Source organism: Symphalangus syndactylus, chromosome 4 (genome assembly GCF_028878055.3).
Source record: "Symphalangus syndactylus isolate Jambi chromosome 4, NHGRI_mSymSyn1-v2.1_pri, whole genome shotgun sequence".
In the NCBI taxonomy this organism is placed as follows: Eukaryota; Metazoa; Chordata; class Mammalia; order Primates; family Hylobatidae; genus Symphalangus; species Symphalangus syndactylus.
In genome coordinates, this window is record NC_072426.2 from 30,468,095 (window position 1) to 30,491,331 (window position 23,237).

Genomic DNA, 23,237 nt, shown 5'->3' on the forward strand with positions numbered 1-23,237 from the left:
ATGTGCTTCTGAATTTTCTCATAAAATACTTAAGCATTTATTTGGACACCTTTAGGCATCTTTAAAGCTACTCCAAATCTTCTTCTACCCTTTCAATTCCCACATGAAAGAGAAGAAAGCCAAATAATTGTTGTCTCTATTTTGCTTAGCAGTGAGAAGCGGCCCTGTGATCCAGTTCTGGGTCATAAAATATCAATGTAAAAATTTGTGCTTCTGATAAAGTTTGGCTTTCTCACAGTAAAGAGGAAAGCTTTCGTGCAGATTTTACTTTTTCCTTGGTTTAAATTTGAGCACAATGACTAGAGAGCCAGCAGTAATCTCTCCACCTAAAGGAAAGTTGAAAGCAATCCGGGAGGCAGCCCTGACATGTTTGCACTACTGAAAACATGCTAACAACTGCCATCCTCTGGATTTGTCTTGGTGGGAGGTGGAGGCAGAGGGAAGGGAGGTGTTGTAGGTTTTACTGTTTATATTCATTCACACCTGAAATATCCAAATAATGCTTTTTTTGGTCCCCAAAACTCTCGAAACTACTTAACACACGTGCTATGTCACTACTTAGGATAGACAATATTAACAGCATCATCAAGCATTTTAAATATGTACCATTCTTACCTAAGGGCAAATGGGTCCCCCTCAATCAAAGAATGAAAGGGGTCCCTATCATGCTAACATTCTTCAGCATCTTTGCATTTCTGTTGGATCAAGTATATGGTAGCTTATAAGCATCTTGTTGATGCAGACTGACTTTTCAGACTAACACTATATGCTCCTGCTAAGTGACTATTTGCTACCATTACCACCTCCTTTTCCTTATTTATGCTCTTCCATCTAGCAGCAATACTTTCTCATAATTTTCTCCTCTGCAGCACTGCCTGTTGACGTCTAGGAATACTCTTTACAAGCTTATCTACAGCAATATCTCTTATTTAAAGCCTTGCCTGCATTATCTCTCATTTAAAGCCTTGCCTGGTACTTGTAACCAAAATTATGTTCTTCCTTTTAATCTCCTTGGGGAAACTGTTACTGCTCATGTGGCATTAATATCACACATTTTATCATATTATTATGTACAGTAGACACATTCCTTGTCATTTGCAAAATTATCACCTTCATTCCCAGTAGACCATAGAGCTAGTTCCTTGAGGGCAGGAAGAGTATGTGATTCATTTTCCTTAGTCATACAGTATATAGCACAAAGGTGATAGTGGTGGGATAGCTATGGGTACCAAGGCTGAAAGAGTTTATTCTCTGCAAAAAGTGATTCCCTTCTTCATGCCCTCCTCTACTGCTACAGATTTCTCAAGAATGAGAGTAAGCAAAGAGGAAGAGCTATCTTATGAATACAATTTTAGAGAGTTTGAGATTTATGTACAAAATCTAAAACAGAGATTTCCAAATCAGACATTTTTTAAAACTACCTCTTTATAATATTGGTGAGGGTTGGAAAATTCCAGCACACAAGCCAAATCCAGCCCAGTGGGCTGATTTGATAAAGTTTTATTGGAACCGAGCCACATATTTATTTCTGTAAAATCTAAGTCTGCTTTTGCACTATAAAGGAAGAGATGAGTAGATGCCAGAGAGACCCGTACAGCCTACAAAGCCCAAACTATTTACCCTCTTGCCCTTTATAGAAAAACTTTGCACACTGTTATTAGGAAGGTTATAAAACAATGTTAGAAAAACAGATTTTTAGCATTTTTCTTGATGGCAGAACTTCTCTAACCCTTTGATTACTATTACAAATTTTCATATAATTTTCCTGAGCTTTCAAAATTATTTTCACCACAGAAAAATTTTTAACGGACCTTATCTTCTCAGGCCAAGCGACCTCAGGATCGCATTTGGCAAATGCTGTTTTAAAAAAGTGCAAGAAAAAAATTGTTAAAATGATTTGCAATTTTCCCTTCAAGTAACTGCCTCATCTGTTAGTATTTAACTCTATGAATGTGCTTATTATTCTAGTAATTTTCTAGGACACAGTTAAGCCACACAGAAAACTGCTCTGGCCCATGATAAAAGAAATACTTAAGCTTCCTTGAGATAAAAAGTTACAGCGTACCTTGTGCTATAAACAAGTTAGGTGGTAATTACCTGAGTGATGTGGATAATTAACATCAAAACAGCAGCAAATGTACTTGAGGGAGAATCTACAATGTCGGACTTAAATTATTTAATCTAATTTAAATGGAGTCAGGAATATCAGACTTTAAATACATTAATGTGGATAGATCACACAATTATAAATTCCGTTAGATGTAGAACTTTCCGTATTTTCTTATAGTTCTTAAATTACTGCTTTCTTTAACCTCAATGTTTTCCCTTAGAAACTATGGTAGGTCTCATTTATATCCCTTCTAAAATAACTACGTTTCTTTAACTTGAATAAACATAGTGTTGATGTAAAAAGATACTAAATCAAAATGTATTTTTTCCAGAAGTTTTAGAAGTGTGCACAAATTATTTAGTGATCAAATTCATTTAACCGAACAGCAGTGAAACTGCCTTTGCAAAAATGGTAACAGGGAGAAAATTATGACAGTGAAAGAGATTTGACCTAACCAACTCCATCTTGCCTTTAACCTCTAAATTGCCCTTAGTCAGGTAGCTTGATGCCTCCAGCTTTGTTCTTTTGGCTTAGGATTGACTTGGCGATGCGGGCTCTTTTTTGGTTCCATATGAACTTTAGTTTTTTCCAGTTCTGTGAAGAAAGTCATTGGTAGCTTGATGGGGATGGCATTGAATCTATAAATTATCTTGGGCAGTATGGCCATTTTCACGATATTGATTCTTCCTACCCATGAGCATGGAAAGTTCTTCCATTTGTTTGTATCCTCTTTTATTTCATTGAGCAGTGGTTTGTAGTTCTCCTTGAAGAGGTCCTTCACATCCCTTGTAAGTTGGATTCCTAGGTATTTTATTCTCTTTGAAGCAATTGTGAATGGGAGTTCACTCATGATTTGGCTCCCTGTTTGTCTGTTATTGGTGTATAAGAATGCTTGTAACTTTTGTACACTGATTTTGTATCCTGTGACTTTGCTGAAGTTGCTAATCAGCTGAGGAGATTTTGGGCTGAGACGATGGGGTTTTCTAGATATAAAATCATGTCATCTGCAAACAGGGACAATTTGACTTCCTCTTTTCCTAATTGAATACCCTTTATTTCCTTCTCCTGCCTGATTGCCCTGGCCAGAACTTCCAGCACTATGTTGAATAGGAGTGGTGAGAGAGGGCATCCCTGTCTTATGCCAGTTTTCAAAGGGAATGCTTCCAGTTTTTGCCCATTCAGTATGATATTGGCTGTGGGTTTGTCATAGATAGCTCTTACTATTTTGAGATACGTTCCATCAATACCTAATTTATTGAGAGTTCTTAGCATGAACCTGCCTTCAATCTATACTAGAAGGCTACAGTAACCAAAACAGTGTGGTACTGGTACCAAAACAGAGATAAAGACCAATGGAACAGAACAGAGCCCTCAGAAATAATGCCACATATCTACAACCATCTGATCTTTGACAAACATGACAAAAACAAGCAATGGGGAAAGGATTCCCTACTTAATAAATGGTGCTGGGAAAAGTGGCTAGCCATATGTAGAAAGCTGAAACTGGATCCCTTCCTTACATCTTATACAAAAATTAATTCAAGATGGATTAAAGACTTACATGTTAGACCTAAAACCATAAAAACCCTAGAAGAAAACCTAGGCAATACCATTCAGGACATAGGCATGGGCAAGGACTTCATGTCTAAAACACCGAAAGCAATGGCAACAAAAGCCAAAATTGACAAATGGGATCTAATTAAACTAAAGAGCTTCTGCACAGCAAAAGAAACTACCATCAGAGTGAACAGGCAACCTACAGAATGGGAGAAAATTTTGCAACCTACTCATCTGACAAAGGGCTAATATCCAGAATCTACAATGAACTCCAACAAATTTACAAGAAAAAAACAAACAACCCCATCAAAAAGTGGGCAAAGGACATGAACAGACACTTCTCAAAAGAAGACATTTATGCAGCCAAAAAACACATGAAAAAATGCTCATCATCACTGGCCATCAGAGAAATGCAAATCAAAACCACAATGAGATACCATCTCACACCAGTTAGAATGGCGATCATTAAAAAGTCAGGAGACAACAGGTGCTGGAGAGGATGTGGAGAAATAGGAACACTTTTCCACTGTTGGTGGCACTGTAAACTAGTTCAACCATTCTGGAAGTCAGTGTGGCGATTCCTCAGGGATCTAGAACTAGAAATACCATTTGACCCAGCCATCCCATTACTGGGTATATACCCAAAGGATTGTAACTCATGCTGCAATAAAGACACATGCACACGTATGTTTATTGCAGCACTATTCACAATAACAAAGACTTGGAACCAACCCAAATGTCCAACAATGATAGACTGGATTAAGAAAATGTGGCACATATACACCATGGAATACTATGCAGCCATAAAAAATGATGAGTTCATGTCCTTTGTGGGGACATGGATGAAACTGGAAACCATCATTCTCAGCAAACTATCACAAGGACAAAATACCAAACACCACATGTTCTCACTCATAGGTGGGAACTGAACAATGAGAACACATGGACACAGGAAGGGGAACATCACACACCGGGGACTGTTGTGGGGTGGGGCGGGGGGAGGGATAGCATTAGGAGATATACCTAATGTAAATGACGAGTTAATGGGTGCAGCACACCAACATGGCACATGTATACATATGTTATAAACCTGCATGTTGTGCACAGGTACCCTAAAACTTAAAGTATAATAATAATAAAATTTAAAAAAAAGAGAAAAAAAAAAAAGAAAAGGAATATTGCCAGCGGAACGAAAAAAAAAAATTGCCCTTAGTCATTCCTGGGCATGGGCCAAACTAACTTTGGGAGAAATTTAGTTTATAGTTTGCATGATAATAGCCCTTCCCAGAGACTAAACTGCCTTTGTAAAACTAATGACAGTCCACCAGGTTAGGAGGCTGAGAGGGGCCTGCATATTGCTAAGACCCCTGTCTTGGGGTCTGGATTGTGACCTCTTTCTGGTAATATAACCTCAGACCAGATGTCTTCCTATTGCCAATGGAGAAGCAGCATGATACAGTAGAAACTACTATGGCTGTGAAGTCAGACCCAGGTTTGAGTCTCAGTCCCTCTGCTTAGTATTACACAACTTAGACTTAAACAATTACCAGTCATTGTTCTAGAGGTTACAAGATCTGCAACTTCTCTAATTATTTTTGTAATTAACATCACTATTTTAGAACCTAAGATTGGCTTTTTAAGGTGTTTTTACAGACTTTTGCATTTCTGAAAACCTGAAGACTCCACCCAGGCCAGGAACTACTCTGTGGCTCCAACTCAGAAGCACACTCAGTCCACAAGGACCATTTTCCACAACTTATCAACTACTCAGCCATTTTCCTAGCCCTCTGCCTGCCAAACTGTCCTTAAAAAGCCCTAGCCTCCACATTTTGTGGGAGGCTGAACTGAGTAGCAATAAAACTTTAGTCCCTCGTTAGCCAGCTCTACATGTATTAAACTCTCTCTATTGCGACTCCCCTATCTTGATAAATCAGCTATATCTGGGCAAGATGAACCCACTGGGTGGTTAGATAGGTCCATAAGGAATTATAACTATGTTGATGCATGTATACTCCAAACAGACTACTTATAACTATCTCACAAAGTTACATTCAATATATAAAGACCCACAGCCTCAGATTTATACATCATGAAAACTTACTGATTTTATCAGAGGCATTCAAACAAAAGAGACTCCATTATGTAGAGGGGCTGGAAAAAATAAGGCTAAGACCTATTGGGCTGCATACCCAGGAGATTAGACCTTCTTAGTCACAGGATGAGATAGGATGTTAGCTCAAAGTACAGGTCACAAAAACCCTGCTGATAAAACAGATTATGGTAAAGAAACTGCCAAAACCTGCCCAAACCAAGATGGTGAAGAAAGTCACCTCTGGTCATCCTCAGTTCTCATTATTCGCTAATTATAATGCATTAGCATGCTAAAAGACAATCCCACCAGAGCCATGACAGCTTACAAATGCCATGGTAGCATTTAGAAGTTGCCCTATATGGTCTAAAACAGCAGGGAGGAATCCTCAATTCCAGGGATTGCCCACCCCTTTCCTGGAACACTCATGAATAATCTACCCCTTGTTTAGCACATGATCAAGAAATAACTATAAGTATACTCAGTTAAGCAGCCCATGCCACTGCTCTGCCTATGGAATAGCAATTCTTTATTGATTTACTTTCTTAATAAATACATTCTTGTACAAGGATCAAGAACCCTCTCTTGGGGTCTGGATTGGGACCCCTTTCTGGTAACATAACCCCAGACCAGAGGCCTTCCTGTTGTCAATGGTGAGGCAACACGATTCAGCAGAGCCCACTATGGTTGCGGAGTCAGACCCAAGTTTGAGTCTCAGTCTCTGTTTGGTATTACACAACTTAAGCCTTTACATGAGAAAAAATATCTGACAAAGTTGGAGTACTTGAGTACAGATACTAAAGGAACTTTATCTCGTACTTTGTCAGTCAGTGGTATAACTGGGTTTCACTTACTCGACATAAAATTTATTGATTTTTTTAATATTCTTTTTGGTCAATGTTTTGTTTCCTTGACTTGTTAAGACAATTGAGAACATCATTAATAACACCTATCAATATAAAATGTTGTTTTGAATAATTTATGTGTTAAATATATTTATTTAATTATAATAAGAATTTTAAACAGATATATAAGATACACAAAATGCTCTAAGAAAAATGTTTAAGTAATACAATTGGAGTAAAAAAAAAAGTAACATCTTAGAAAGGTTAAGTAATTAAGTATTGAGGATATTTCTGCAAAATTACCAAAGTTTTTCATAATTTTCATAATTCGTGCTCTTGTTGATTTATTACATAACAACAGTATTTTAATTGTCCAAGAAAAGAAACAGATTTTCTTTGTACTAATGTCAGGACAAAAATAGAAATCCACAAAATCTCAAAAAGGAAAAACTAAAGATGTCTTATGTTTTTCATGACTATCATTTTACACCTCTGATGAAACTGAATCAAAATGACCTCATCATTATTAGTCATCATTTGTACACACTCTTACTATGCAAGTGGATTGAAAAGGTGTACGTGTAGAGCACTTACCCTAATCCTTCAAGGAATTTATTATACAGAAGGGTAGAGAGTTGAGAACTGTCACATATTAGAGTGTTTGTATTGGAAATTTCGATACTGGTCTATAATTATTTATCTATCCATCATCTATCTATTTGTGCATATGAAAACATATGAACCTATATGGTATTAATAATTATTAAATAATAAGCTATTTGTGCTACATTTTTATTTGAATGGTCTGAAAGAAAGTTTATCATAAACTCACCTGAACTCTAAATAGCAAGAATCTTGGGGACATGAAAATTTTGTCTTTTCAAGTATTCTTTTCATGATTTTGTATACTCAACAAACAATGAAATCATAATTTTAAAACAATTTCATGTGATTTTTTGCATGAAAAAATATCTGAAATATATTGTTACATAGGAATTTAAATGTGCATATATGAGGAATAAAATTATAGTTGAAAAATATAAAGCCTATGGCTCAGCCTCATATCCTTTTAAGTGTACTGACACAGAAATGTCTTAGGTACACAGAAAAGGACCTATAGCACTTTTAAAACTTGAGCATATTATTTAAAATATAATTTATTATTACTAAAAGAGAAAGTTATTTCAAATCTTTATTTTTATAAAAACTCCACAAATCCCGCTGCAAAACAGCATTTTATACGTTAAAAAGTATAAAATGGTAAAATTATTTTTATTTTTAGTATTTTAACATATTCAGCAGCAAATAGTAGCAAATGCCTACTTTGCTACAGCTTTATGATAAATGCTATTCATATACTCGTGGACACAAGAGAGTTTTTTCATTTTTTCTGGAGCCAGGAGCAAGAGATAAATTAAGCAAGTATGATAAGCAGTCATGTGTTTATATACGCATAACATATATGTATATCATAAATTGCAAATTACAGTTATATATTTCTTCTTTAATAATATTTGATTTCCTTAAACATGTTCCAGTTCTGAGTTTTTATTTATAAATTTTATTCCTTACTACCTTGATTTGGTAGACATTATTCTATTTCTGTACCTTTTTCCATAAATTTCGATTTCAGATTCTATTTCAATGGATTTAAAATATTATAATACCACTGAAATACAATTCCCCTCACTTTCATTGAAGCTATTGTTAACCAAATTTTATTTTAATTTCTATTTTGTTACTCCAATGTTATAAAAGCTATTCTTCTGCAATTGAAGCACAAGCCTCACTTCAGAAACACATAAAAGAAAATTGATTTTCATCCTGAAAATGTCAAACTTCTGCCTATAATACTCAGCTATGGTTTTCTGAAACAACAAAGTTCAAAAAGAGCCATCGACCTGATGGCCCTTTGACACACAATGATGGATGCAATGTGTCTACTACTTTACTGCCAGAATGTTCTCTCCAAGAGAATGAAACAATCAATGAAGAATAATAAATCTAAACTGGGTAGAAGGTTTGCTTGTTTTAAATGTATTAAAAGAGAAACAACGGGTATTTCACTTCTCTAGGGAAAGACTTTTATTTACTATTTGATTAACTATTTTCTTTCCTTCTAGCTTATGTGAATCCAACATAACATATATCTGCTTAAAGACATTGAACAATGCCTGGAAATTTAACTCCATACACAGTTCTTGAACTCACTGTGAAATATAGATGTAATGTATTGTTATTTTTCAAAGGAGAAGGAAAAAATTATAAAGGAGGATACCACTTTACTCACCCTAGTGTCGTGTCCCTTTGTCAACCTCTAGGTCTGTCAACTTCAACTGTTTCTAGGGAATGATGTTTCCATTTTCCTATAGAATAGAGTTATTGATCAATACCACATCAAAATTAAAGTCATTACTCTAGTGCAAAACATACGAGCAATTCATTTTCTTACACATTTATTATATTAAGATTTCTTATGCTTAAAATAAATTCTTGCAAATTCTCAAAAGTAAATAAGTAAAAGACTGCAAGAATCTTAAATATAAGTTTTAAAGTAGAAAACTTAAGTCTAATTTAAAACGTAACTCTCAGAATGCAGATCTATGCCTCAGGTTATATTATTTACTCAGGAAATGAAAAATCACTTTCACCTGTATATTTTGTATGACCAGAGTCCGCCATTTCACCAGAGTCTTAACAATGAAGCACTGCATAAATTCTCCTTAAATGACACTTTAAATGTATGATGTTTTATGATATGGTGCACATATTCAAGACAATTAAGGACAATTATATAGATTGAAAGTTACTTTTGACTCTTTAGCATTTTTATTTTTATTTATTTTGTTTTGAGACAGGGTCTTGCCCTGTTGCCCAGATTGGAGTGCAGTGGCACAATCACAGCTCACTGCACCTCAACCACCTGTGCTCAAGCTATCCTCCCACCTCAGCCTCCCGAGTAGCTGGGACTACAGATATGTGCCACCATACTCAGGTAATTTTTATATTTTTTGTAGAGGTGTAGTTTTACCATGTTGCCCAGGCTTGTCTCAAACTTCTGGGCTCAAGTGATTCCTCCACCTTGGCCTCCAGAGGTGCTGGGCTTACAGGTGTGAGTCTCCCAGCAATATAGCACTTTTGGATTTCAAAATTTTATACTATACCATTATTGTTTTGTACCAATAATTTTATTATTGCTATAGGGGCACAGTTTTTGTATTTACGCTTTGTCAAAGTAGAAATAAATTAATTTTATGATGATGAAATATAAAGTTGAAATTATAAAAGTTGTTAGAGATTTTAACATTGGTATCATTTCTTTTTTTTTTTTTTTTTTTGAGACGGAGTCTTGCTCTGTCACCCAGGCTGGAGTGCAATGGCGCAGTCTCGGCTCACTGCAAGCTCCGCCTCCCGGGTTCACGCCATTCTCCTGCCTCAGCCTCTCCGAGTAGCTGGGACTACAGGCGCCCACCACCACGCCCGGCTTATTTTTTTTTTTGTATTTTTAGTAGAGACAGGGTTTCACCGTGGTCTCGATCTCCTGACCTCGTGATCCGCCCGCCTCGGCCTCCCAAAGTGCTGGGATTACAAGCTTGAGCCACCGCGCCCAGCCAACATTGGTATCATTTCTACTGTGTTTTGATTTCAAAGTTAGAGAACATGTCTTAATTATTCACTCTCTCATGTACATGTCAAGAAATAGGTACAGAAGTAAGTGGAAATAGCTATATTTTGTTTCAAACACAAACATGTAGAATATAAAACTGACAGATGCATTTAATTTATGGAAAACAAAACTATGATTTATTTCTTACAACCAAAGTTTGGTTGTGATCTACTGAATAAGTGGAAAGAATTAGAAAAAAATGTTATTTTACAATGGTTCTAAAGTTAACTACATTAAATAACATCCTGAAAAAGGAGATGCATATTTATAAAAATCTAGAGCATATAAATTGAAATTTTAGAATACTTTTTCGTAGATATATAAAGATCTCTACATAAAATAAAAATTAAGAAATGCATACAAATCAATTTTTATAATAGTTTGGGGATTAATATATATCTATCTTAAAGGAGAAAATAAATAGTACTATATTCAAAATATAAAAGCAATAAGCAGTGTATTCAGCAATTTTTCAGAATAAAATTTAAGCTTAATAGCAATATGTAAAACATAGCAGCAAATCCTTTCCAGACAAATTATGGATGAGGTGTGATGGGATCTTCTAAATATTTGCCGCCACCACCCCATCCCCGACCCCAAGCCCATTGTGGCCCCTTGGTAGCATATGAGACAATTTTATACAACTCCAAGGTTCCATAGAACAAATTTTGAAAACTCTTCATATAAATCATTTTTAACATTCTTTAATAACAAAAGCTATAAAATGGATATTGCAAAGACTAAGTAAAATTTTCTCAATTTGTTTAATCAACAATAACCACAATAGGAGGAAAGTTTATGCAGTGACCTCCTGACTGGACATTAGCTCTGAGTGTAGCATCAAACACCAGGAATAGCTAGATATTCCCCTAGGGGTTCTGTACATTTGTGAATAGTGCTGAACCTTCAATTAGTCTCATTCTAAGGAAGGCATTTTGCACTGTGCTTTGTGTCGATTTAGTAATACAGTGGGTGGCTTATGATTTCTGAGTCATGATTACACATTTCATAAAATATAGCAGAAATTGTAGATTTATGAATTAACACTTAAAGCATTTAAAGCCTTCAGGTCAGGGGATAAAAGGTGAATGAAAGATTATCTTTTATTAGTTCAGTATATGTAATTATGATTACATAAAAATTAATTTCATGTGATTGTGCACACATTTTATCAATATAGTTCCAAAGACCAAATTATTACTTAAATGCTTACTTTTAAAACATTTCTGTTACTCTAGATTTGAGGAGTTATAAATTAGATCTTAAATAGACAGTGTAGGATTTCAATTAAATAAATAATTTATGTTTATAAAGATTGGAAAATAGGATAAAAGTCGTATCTTAGAGTGAGTACCAACTCTCTGTGGTATTTCACTTATTGTGAATCTTAATTTTTAAAAACTTGTTTTTCTAGATTGATATTTCAACAGTACCCTTCTAGAGTTCTACATAATACCAAAAATAAACATTTTTTAACTGCTCTCAACTGCTTCAATATCAGCTAGAATAAATAAGAAAAGAAGAGATTCTATTAATTTAAAGCATACAATTTCCCACAGATTGCTTTGGAAATGCGTTGCATAATGAACCTAAACTAGTATTAAAATGTAGTCATTGCACAGTGTATATATATTTGAAAATATCGTGTTGTACACAGTAAATACAATTTTATCTGTCAATTAAAAAATCAATTGCTAAGAAATATATTGTTTGCCTTAAAAAATGTGTTATTCATGATTAACCTCTATGTTGTAGTAATACAGTGTTTAACCAACAAGATTCATTATTTAACTACATTTCAACCCATTAAAGGTGTCACTACATGTGCAACAGCAGAAAGTTTATGCTGTGATCTAATTGAACACCATTCCACCTTCAACAAAACCTGAATAATCAATTAAAATTTATTAAGGTAAAAGACTGCAGGTTTTAGAAAAGGCAGTTTCAGTCTTCATAACCACTATCCACAAAAGGGCAATACTTTGAATCGTGAAGCCATAATTAAACACTAGAGAACTACAAATTGATGCAAATATGAAATTATGTCATATATTGCTATGTAAGTACAAGGGTGGTTGTAGGCATTTATGTTACTGACTGCCAATTATCAGAGGTAATTACAATAAACAAACAAATATGCACCTAGATGTGAAGTGGAAATAGCAAATATTAGTATAATTAATTGAATTTTGAAAATCCTTAAGGATACCAAAATTAATGTGATTTAAATAATAACAAGATTTAACTTTCTACATAAAAAATGTTATTAACCATTAGTAGACATAAAATTCTATGAGTCAAATTCCATAGACTGTTACTTAAATTTACGGATAGAAGGAAGGAAGGAAGGAAGGAAGGAAGGAAGGAAGGAAGGAAGGAAGGAAGGAAGGAAGGGACATTAAGTAGACAGTGAGGGAAGGAGTAGAAGAGCACTTGATGCTTTACAATGTGACGGGAGATTTTTTAATTTGAACCTACTTGAATTTTGAATGTTTTGTTGTTGTTGATGTGGGTTTTATTTGTTTTGCTTTTTGGTACAGTGTCTCACTCTGTGACCCAGGCTGAAGTACAGTGGCATGATTATGGCTCACTACAGGCTTGACCTCCTGGGCTCAAGCAATCCTCCTGCCTCAGCCTCCCAGGTAGCTGAGACTACAGATATATGCCACCATATTGGATATTAAAAAAAAAAAAAATTGCAGAGACGAGTCTTGCTATGTTGGCCAGTCCTGTTTCAAACTCCTTGGCTCAAGTGATCCTCTTGGCTAAGCCTCCCAAAGTGCTATGATTACAGGCATGAGCCACCGTGCCAGCCTTAAAGGTGTCTTAAAGCTGGAGAGATGATAATACCATTACCACCCCCTTTTTCGAATGAAGGAAGAGAGAAAAAGGTGCTAAGAAATTTTTAAAAATGTGATTCCTAGTAGCAGGTATCTGTACAGGGCACACTGGTAGAAAGCGTAATTGATGGCCAGGCACAGGTGCTCACACCTGTAATCCCAGCACTTTTGGAGGCCGAGGCGGGTGGCTCACGAGGTCAGGAGTTCGAGACTAGCCTGACCAACATGGTGAAACCCCATCTCTACTAAAAATACAAAAATTAGCTGGGCATGGTAGCACACGCCTGTAATCTCAGCTACACAGGAGGCTGAGGCAGGAGAATCGCTTGAACCCGGGAGGCGGAGGTTGCAGCAAGCCGAGATCACACCATTGCACTCCAGCCTGGGTGACACAGGGAGATTCCATCTCAAAAAAAAAAGAGAAAAAAAAAAAAAGAAAAAGAAAGCCTAATTGATTTTTCTCTTATTATATTTTCTTGTTTGGATTCCAGGATACCTCACTTCCTGATTTATCTCTTACATTTCTGGTTCTTTTTTGCTGGTCCTTTCTCATTTCTCCATCTCTCAATAATAGAATACCTTAGGGCACTGACCTTAACTTTCTTCTCATTTCTACATATAATAATTTTCTAGCTGTTTTTATTCAACCTATGGAATTTAAACATCATCTAAATCTCAAAAACACCAAAATTAGCATGTCAGTCTACTACTCTCAAGCTTTTTCCTTCACATCTAATTTAAGGTTTGTAGTCATTTCATAATTAATATGGCCAATGCCAAGCTACTGATTCTTACAGCTCTTCTACTCTTTATAAATAACAATTCTATTCTTTCACCAGTTTAGGATTAAATGATGCATTTATACACATGAAGCCTCAAAGTTAAAATTCACTATTTCTTGAATCATTTTCATCCAACATTTCTATGTTCATGATATATTCCCAAAGTCCTAATGACTCATAAATTGTATTATTCTTTTCATCCCTCTAGTAACTTCATTCAGCTTAATAAAATCCCCACTTATTTTAGGCCACGATAATATAAGGCAGTGGAGGAGATTAAAATTTAAAAAACAACAACGACATAAAAGAAAAATGAAAGGAAGTTTAAGATAATAAGGAGGGGGCCATCCTACTCTGCTGTTTGGCATTTGACCAAGTTTTTTGCCTAATTACACTTTAATTTTCATATTTATATAGTAGGTATTTTGATATGATTTCCAATATGTCTTTCAGATCTGTGATTCAAGACTACACAATTTTAGGTCAGAAGTTGATACTGACTTCAAGAATTAATAGTAGTTATTTGGTAGTAGATTGTTACATGAATAAGGATTTGATTACTGATCTAGAAGAAAAAAATGCTATGTTCAAGATGTTGAATGGCTAAATAGTAGTGATGTATGCCAAACAATGTTCACATCAGCAGTATATTTAACCAGAAAAGAAAAAAAAAATCAATGCCAAGAAGCTTTTATTAAAAATACCTTCTTCAAACCAATAAATAATTTCAGAAATATGTTGGATATTACATTTCTAAACTTTTAGAAACAATAACATAAACTCTTCCTGGTTGCTGTGGAATGGATTTTATGACCACTTATCTTTATGTAAATCTAGAGATTTTTCAAAAGATTAAAATATTGTGCTTTTCTCAACACCATAAATAATATAAAATATAAATTGTCAATTAAAAGAATAAATTTATATTTCATAAAAATGTCAGTATTAATAGGGAATCTTGACTGACAAAAATGAATACCTAAACAGGAAAAGAAAGTCTTACTCACTATAATTATTTATTGGTATTATTTCTTAAACCAAAGTACTCCTCTAATCAAAATATTGCAGCTTTTTTTTTAAGATAAAAGTACAAAAGTGTACAAATAAAGGCAAGACCTTTGATTTTTGAATTTTTTTTTCTGAGTAAAAGGGCATAATATCCTAGAAACAGCTGCAAAGAGAACAGTGTTTTGTTCAAAACTAAAGTGATTTAATATATGACTTTTGAGAAAGCTTACTATTTTGCATAATAAGATGTGCAATGAATGGCCACTTCAGAGCATTTGGATATTATAAATCATTATAACACCATTTTGAAATTTAAAAGGCCTTCTAATACTCAGCATGCTACAATAACTCCATGAAATTATTTTTGGCATACTTCAAGAGTATGCATTTTGTCATTACATTTTCCTGCTGAGAGAGTTCACACAGAACACACTATTTGTTAAATTATGTTTTATAGAATATTTATGGTATCATTAGGATGTAACAAAAAAACTAAAAAGTGCCCAAAGAAGAGATGGGGCCTATGTATGTTAAAACAAGGACAAAATTTAAATATATACATCTGTTACATATGTATTTCTTTTAGATTGTCTCTGCTTGAGAAAGCTGTTATTAGAAAAAGGGCACCATTTTTGAAAGCTGCAAGCACCTTTAGAAGTTCTAAAAGCCTTTTAAATGCAAAGGTCTACAAAAAAGATTTGTTTTATGCAAATTTAAGCAAGTCAGCTGAATCATATTGCAAAGATGAATGGTTGCTTATTTTGATTCAGATTTCAGGTCATTCTTTCACATGCAAATAGCCATATAACTATATTTGACTAATACTGGGGACATGTATCAATTCTGCAAAAAATTGATTTTGCTTTGTAATTGGCAATTAAAAAAACACTTTAGAATTCCTTGTTACTTTTTTTTAACCTGCAGGTAACATACTGAATCTTTATATTTAAATTAGCAAAGGTCCAATAAGGACTTAGAGAACTATTATAAGTCATAGGAAGGGGAAGTGACAAAACAGGAATCCTTTGCTTCTATATTAGAAAGATTGTGTGTGTGTGTGTGTGTGTGTGTGTGTGTGTAGAAGGATAGGGGTTAGGAAGACTGTGCTTATAAACATTTCTTTAAGATATGTAATAGTTTATATGTCCATTCATTGTTTTGCAACCTTCCCTGATTTCACTAATCTCATAGAAAATCATAGTTAATTTCATAGGTAAAAATTAGTATGACATTAATTTTTATTTTTTACATACATGTGTGGTTGAAAGTTTTAATGTATTTGCTCTTCTTAAAATTATCAACTTTCTCAATTTATCCATTTAAAAAAATCTATTTTATAACTTTTTAGCAGAAAAAAGTTATTAGAGATATTTATTGAGCCGATATTCATGTTGTTTACATTTTTGCTAGATTCCTTTTCTTAGTTTGTAGTATGATTTCATTCTGCAGTATTTGACATAAATGTGAAAGGTTTATACACTAAAAATGTATCATTTTTCCTTTGCATTTTTTCTTCCTTTTAACTGAAACTTTACTCCTTAGTACAGATTTTTTGATCTTTCATTCATCTATCTGTTTTCATGTTAGAAAATTTATACCAATACATTTAATGTATATGAAATTGATTTTGATGTAAGGTAAGTGTTTATCGGCCCAAATATGAATTTCAAAGCTTTATTGTTTCACACTTTATGGTACATTTTGCTGATCCATCGTGGAAACAAAAACATTAAATTTTACAGACAAAAGTAGATCTTTGCTATAAAAGTAGAATTATATTCTCAAATCCTTGATAATAGAATACTGTTGTGTAACTATTCTTCATTACTATGACATGAAATCGATTTTAAATTGATAAATGCTTACTTTTATTTTTTGGAAGGCATCTTTTAGTTTGGAATTCAGATGTGAAAAGTACTACCAATTGAATTGAATACTGATGCTAGCAACAGGAGGCAGGCAAATTCCTAGGCAGACAGGACTCAGGGTCCCCACTGAAACCCGACCTTGAAACCAAGGACAATTTAAAGCCTGAAAACCGAGCTGCCAGTTCTGAAGAGTCCATGACCAGAATGAGAACTTCTATCCTCGTCTTACCCACTCTCTCTGGATTTGTTTATAATTCAGCTTGGCCAAATTATAAACTGCAGGACAGAGAAGCTTGGCCTCCAGAGGAAAGTATTTTCATACTGTCCTGCAGCTGGACCTTTTCTGTAAAGGTGATGGCAATGGGTCCACGGTCCCATATGTGTAGGCTTTCTTTGCCTTGCAGGATATTCCAGACCTTTGCCAACGTTGTAGAATTGATCTAGCCCTCCTAGTGGTCATCTCAGGAGAGGCTGCAAAGGGCAATCCCAAGGGACAAGGGAAATAAATTCCAGAGGTGCCTCCAACAGGTAAGTCCGGTCTCTCTGGTCCTGCTCCTACTAATCCATCCTGTCCTCCCTATCCATGTTCTCTCTCAACTTGTCCCAACCTAGAAATCCTCATTTTAAGTGCGTCCCAGCCTCACTCATGCCCCTACGAGAGATGCCTTGTGAATATGGCCCTATTAAGGTTTAGGTCCCCTTTTCTCCACAACACTTAAGACAAATTAAGAGGGATCTTGGTAAGTTTTCAGACTACTCTGAAAGGTACATAGCAGCTTTCCAGAATTAACCCAAGCATTTGAAATCTCCTGGAAAGATGTTATGTTACTTTTGACTACCACTGAGAAGCAGGCCAACTTGCAAACAGCAGAGAAGTTTGGAGATGAGCTTTGTTTTCCATATAGCGCCAAGAAAGGGGAAGAGCCTTATCCAATTGGAAAAACAGCAGAATCATTCGAGGACCCTAAATGGGATCCCAGTGATGACACAGGAGAATGAAGAAGGAAGCACTTCCAGATGTGCATAGTGGAGGGCTTATGAAGGACTAACACTAAGCCTCTCAATTACTCCAAACTATCCATGATAGACTAGGGATCAGATGAAAATTCCACTGCCTTCCTGGAAAGGCTAAGAGAGCCCTTGGTAAATCATGCCACTCTATCTCCTGATTCAGTCAAGGTACAACTAATCCTAAAGGATAAGTTTATTATTCAGGCAGACCCTGATATTAGGAGGAAGCTACAGACACAGGCTATGGGACCAGATAGTACTTTAGAGGTGGGTGAATCACAAGGTCAGGAGTTTGAGACCAGCCTGACCAACATGCTGAAACTCCGTCTCTACTAAAAATACAAAAATTTCCTGGGCATGGTGGTGTGTGCCTGTAATCCCAGGTACTTGGGGGAGCTGACGCAAGACAATCGCTTTAACCCGGGAGGCAGAGGTTGCAGTGAGCCAAGATTGCACCACTGCACTCCATCCTGGGCAACAGAATGAGACTCTGTCTCAAAAAAAAAAAAAAAAGAAAACCTCCTGTAAATGGCCACCACAGTCTTTTATAATAGGGCTCAGGAGGACACTCAAGAGAGAGGAGAGAGAAAAAGGCAGAGGCTCTAGTGGCTACACTGTAGGTTTGCAAACCCCAGAATCCCTGAGATGTACCTCTTAACTGCTATAAGTGTGGCAGCCAGGGCACTATAAGAAGGACTGTCCAGGAAACATGGGGAAGCCACCTCAACCCTCTCCAGTCTGCAGTGGGGACCACTGGAGGGTGGACTGTCCCGGGAGATGCAGGTTACCGGGTACAGATACAGTCTCCCAAATAGTCCAGCAGGACTGATGGGTCCAAGGGCTCCTCTCTCCAGCTCCAACGACTCAGAACACCATTACCATCCAGGAGCGCAGGGTGATTCTAGAGGTTGAAGGGAGGAAGATAACTTCCTCCTGGATATGGGAGTGGCCATTTCTGTTCTCCTCTCCAATCCAGGCTTCTTCTCCTCCCTCTGTACGACCACGAGGGGTGTCTCAGGACGATACTTTTCCCAACCCCTTAGTTGTAGTTGGGAAAACCTCTTGTTTACTCCTGCCTTTTAAATCATGCCTGAAAACTTAACTCCTCAGCTAGGCAGGGATATTTTAGCTCCTATGGGAACCACCATCCTTATGGTTCCAGGGTATACTCTTTGTCTTCCCCTTGGTGGAGACTGATATTAACTCAAAAGTTCGGGCAACTCAAGGGAAAATTGGCTGGGCCACAACTGCCGTAACTATCCAGATCAGTTGTAAAGATTCAACCTCTTTTCCTAACCAGAGACAAGATCCCAAAAACCAGAAGCTAGGAAAAAGCTAGAATCCATCATTGATAACTTGATGTTCCAGGGCATCTTCAAACCCTGCAACAACCTTTGTAATGCCCTGATATTGAGGATACAGTAACCCAATAAGAAATGGAGATGTTGCGGGATCTCCACCTCATTAATGATGTTGTGGTTCTAATTCATCTTGTGGTTCCCAATCCCTATACCCTGCTAACTCAAGTACCTGAGGGTACTAAATTGTTCACAGTCCTGGACCTAAAGGATGCTTTTTTTCTGCATACCACTACACCCTGACTTCCAATATTTCTTTGCATTCGAGGATCCCTGCAACCAGACTACCCAGCTAACTTGGATGGTATTACCACAGAGATTCTGAGACAGGCCCTGCCTGTTTGGGCAGGCATTGTCAAGGGATATCTCTTTATCCACAATTTAAAATTTTATAATATGTAGATGACATTCTCCATTGTGCCCCAACTGAGGAAATCTCTCAGGAGGGGTAAAAGGCTCTTCTTAATTTTCTAGCTAACAGGAGATATAAGATCTCAAAATTTAAGGCTCAGCTCTATCAGACTTCAGTGAAGTACTTAGGTTTAGTCTTGTCAGAGGGAACCAGGGCATTAGGCAAAGAAAAGATTAAGCTCATCTCCTCCTTTTCCCTCCCCTAAACCTTCAAGCATCTGAGGGGATTCATAGGCATTGGAGTATTCTCCAGATTACGGGTACCTGGGTATGATGAGACAGCTCATCCCTTTATCACCTAATAAAGGAAGCTCAGGCAGCTGATTTGGGAACTAGAGGCTAAAAGGCTCTTTGACCAATTGAAACAAGCCTTGTCTGAGGCATCAGCCCTTAGTCTTCCCATTGGGAAGCCGTTCAATCTTTACGGATCAGAAAGGAAGAGAATGGCCCTGGGAGTTCTAACCCAGGTCCAAGATCCTGCAGCAGCCTGTAGGCAAGGAGATTGATTTGGTGGCTAAAGGATGGCCAGCCTGCCTCTGGGCAGTTGCAGTGGTAACTTTGCTGGTGCAAATGTTGCAGAATAACTTAACTGTTTATACCCTACATAATGTGGCAGGACTGCTGTCTTCCATGGGGGAGCCTCCAGCTAACGTACAACCATCTCCTCAAATATCAAGCTCTGCTATTGGAGGGCTCTACAGTCCAGTTAAGAATGTGTCACTGTCAAAACTCAGCCACCTTCCTCCCAGAAAAAGCTGGGGAACCTGAACTTGACTGCAAACAGATAGTAGTGCAAATCTATGCAGCCAGAGAGAACCTCAAAGAAACTACCTTAGAGAACCCAGATTGGACTCTTTTTACAGATGGATTTTTTTTATAGAACAAGAGATCCATAAAGCAGGGTTTGCAGTAGTCACCCTGAATGACACTATTGAGAGCACACCTCTTTCTTCGAGCACAAGTGCTCAACTAGTTCAGCTAATTGTCCTCATAAGAATGCTTGAATTAAGCAAAGGGAAAGCAGTTTACAATTATACTGATTCTAAGTATGTTTTCCTAATCCTACACGCCCATGCCAATATCTGGAAAGAGAGAGACTTCCTCATAGCTAATTGGTCTCCCTTTAAACACCATCAGGAAATTAACAGACTATTATTCTAGGTTTTCCTTCCATTGGCAGTGGCACTGATACATTGTGAAGGCCACCAAAAATGGATGGATGAAATAGCCAAGGGAAATACATTGGCAGACCAAGCAGCTAAATTGGCAGTGAGAATTCCACAGATATCTGATCCACTTGAGGCCTCTAATCTGGGAGGGCTGCATAAGAGAAATAAAACCTCAATATTCTTCTGAGGAAATAGAATGGGCCACCTCTTGGGAATACACCTTTCAGCCCTCAGGATGACTACAATCAGAGTATGGCAAACTTCATCCAGCAGCTTTCAGCCAATGGAAAGTTCTTCAAATCCTTCACCAAGCCTTCCACCTAGGAGAGGATTAAACCTATCAATTAGCCCAATGGCTGTTCTCAGGCCTGGGTTGGGAGGGACCTTACAGTGTGCTTTTTTCTACTTCTTCAGCAGTGAAGATCACTGGAATAGATTCTTGGATTTATTATACTAAAGGCCTGGGGAACTGATGGAATTATCTCTGTTGACCCAGAAGAGCACTCAAAGTACCAATGTAAAGAAATTGGAAACCTCAAGCTAAAGATCGTAAGTGTCAATAATTCACCTTTCATGGATATCCTTTATAGTCCTGCCTATGATTGCTGTTCTCACCTTCATTCTGTTCCTCACCATTAGGTGTCTTTGCCAAGGACCCCTAATCCTGAATTCCCGTGGGATTATCTACTCCTCTAAACAGCAATCTCTCTTCTAAAATTTAACTGCCCTCCCCCGTATAAGATTTAATTTCTTTCACAAGGGTGAAACTGCTCTGGCCACAACATTGTTTTCAGAATGATTAGTCTATTTTACTTCTTATTTCTGTTATCTCTGGCAGAAGATTTTTCCCTTTTAGCTCCTCTTTGTATATTACTCACATATGGTTCATGCGTACTTAACCTCCTTGTAAAATTTGTTTCTTTTTTTGGCTAAAAGCCATCAAACTCCAAATGATCATGCAAATGGAGCTTCAGATGATGGCTCCCTTTTTTACTGGGGACCCTTAGATAGGCCTCTGAGAGATATCTGACTGCTGTTTTCCCAAAACAATTCCCCCCATCAGCAGGAAGCAGTTAGAGCAGTCATTGTCCCTATCCTAATGGAAGTTAGATGCACCTCTTCAGAGGGGGGATTGATAGTGAAAGGATACAGATGAATTCCTAGGCAGACAGGGTCCCTGCCTAGGACAAGTCCCAACCTTCAAACCAGGATATTTTGAAGGCTGAAAACTGAAATGCCAGTTCTGGATAGAGTCCATGACCAGAGTGAGAATTTCTGTCCCCGGTTTACCCACTCTTCCCTCAATTTGTTCCTTCTGGATGATACTTTTTAACCAATCTTTTTCCAAGCCTGCTCATGGACAAATCAGCACACAATCCCCCATTATAAGCCCATAAAAACCCTGGACTCAGCCACAAAGATAGCTTACCCACTTACAGGTCCCCTCAGATGCTGAGAGCTTACTTTCTGTCACTCAATACAATTCTACTCTGCCTTACTCACTCTCTGGTTTCTATGTACCCTATTCCTCTTGGTTGTGGGACAAGAACCTAGAATTTGCTGAACTGCAGGAGTGAAAGAGCTGTATTGCTTCTGCTTGCTGATCTGTGGATGGCAGGAGTAAAGGAACTGTAACACTCTCTCCCACTTGCTGAGCAACACGAGAGAAGAGGCCACTGGGTGACACTCCCTTCTGCTTGCTGATCTATGGGAGTGAAAAAGCTGCAACAGTAGCAGTAAAAATCTCTCAGAAATTGAAAACTGTGCATAGATGTGCCTAAGATACAAATAATAATAAACACATTTCTATTCTAAGGGAGTTTTTAAATCTAGGAGATAAGTTGGCTCTTGTTCACATATACCTACAATTCAAGCAGAATGGGAAAACTCACCAGAACACTCTGGAAAGCTGAGAAGAGTCAGGGAAGGAAGTGGTCAGGAAGAAGTCATAAAATGGCTTTAAAGAACTCTGAGAAGTTGGAGAAGGATTTGGCAGATGGTGAAACCCACAAGAGAAGTACAAATTAAAGAGAGAGAAAATCAGAATCATCAAGTATCAAAAGCCAGGAAAATCTGATAATCTGTAAATAATGTAGGCTGGCTCCAGTTGTACAATTGTAAAAAGTTTGGGGAACAGGTCATGAAATGGCTTCTTAGAATACCTAAAGACCCTGGATTCTATACCTTTGAGATGGAAAGTTTTAATTTTATTGCTTCTAATAAGAGACCATTTCACCAGTATGTGCTTTAGATAAGCTAAGGTAGAAGCAAATTTATTATAAAAGGGGAAATAGTCAAGAAGCTATTGTATTAATTCACTCATCTATTCACTTGTCCATCTATTCAACAGTGATTTATGAAGTGCCTGCTATGAATCAGGCATTGTCCTGAGTTGTGCACCACAGAAAGGCATAGAGTGCAATAACTCAGTTAAGATTAAGGTCATAAATTAGATGAGTATGTCTTTCTAATATGACAAAAACAAAGAAACTATAAAATAATAGATTGTAAATTTGTTTGTA

The 23,237-nt window shown here is 36.8% G+C and overlaps 1 protein-coding gene across 1 annotated transcript in view; it reads right to left on the reverse strand.

Moving 5' to 3' along the window:
• PCDH15 (protocadherin related 15) overlaps window positions 1-23,237 on the reverse strand; it is a 1,819,045-nt gene that overhangs the window by 1,342,583 nt on the left and 453,225 nt on the right. Inside the window, exon 3 of the mRNA XM_063637885.1 lies at window positions 8,892-8,967. The gene's annotated coding sequence lies outside the window, so the exon portion shown is untranslated. The remainder of the gene's footprint in view (window positions 1-8,891; window positions 8,968-23,237) is intronic.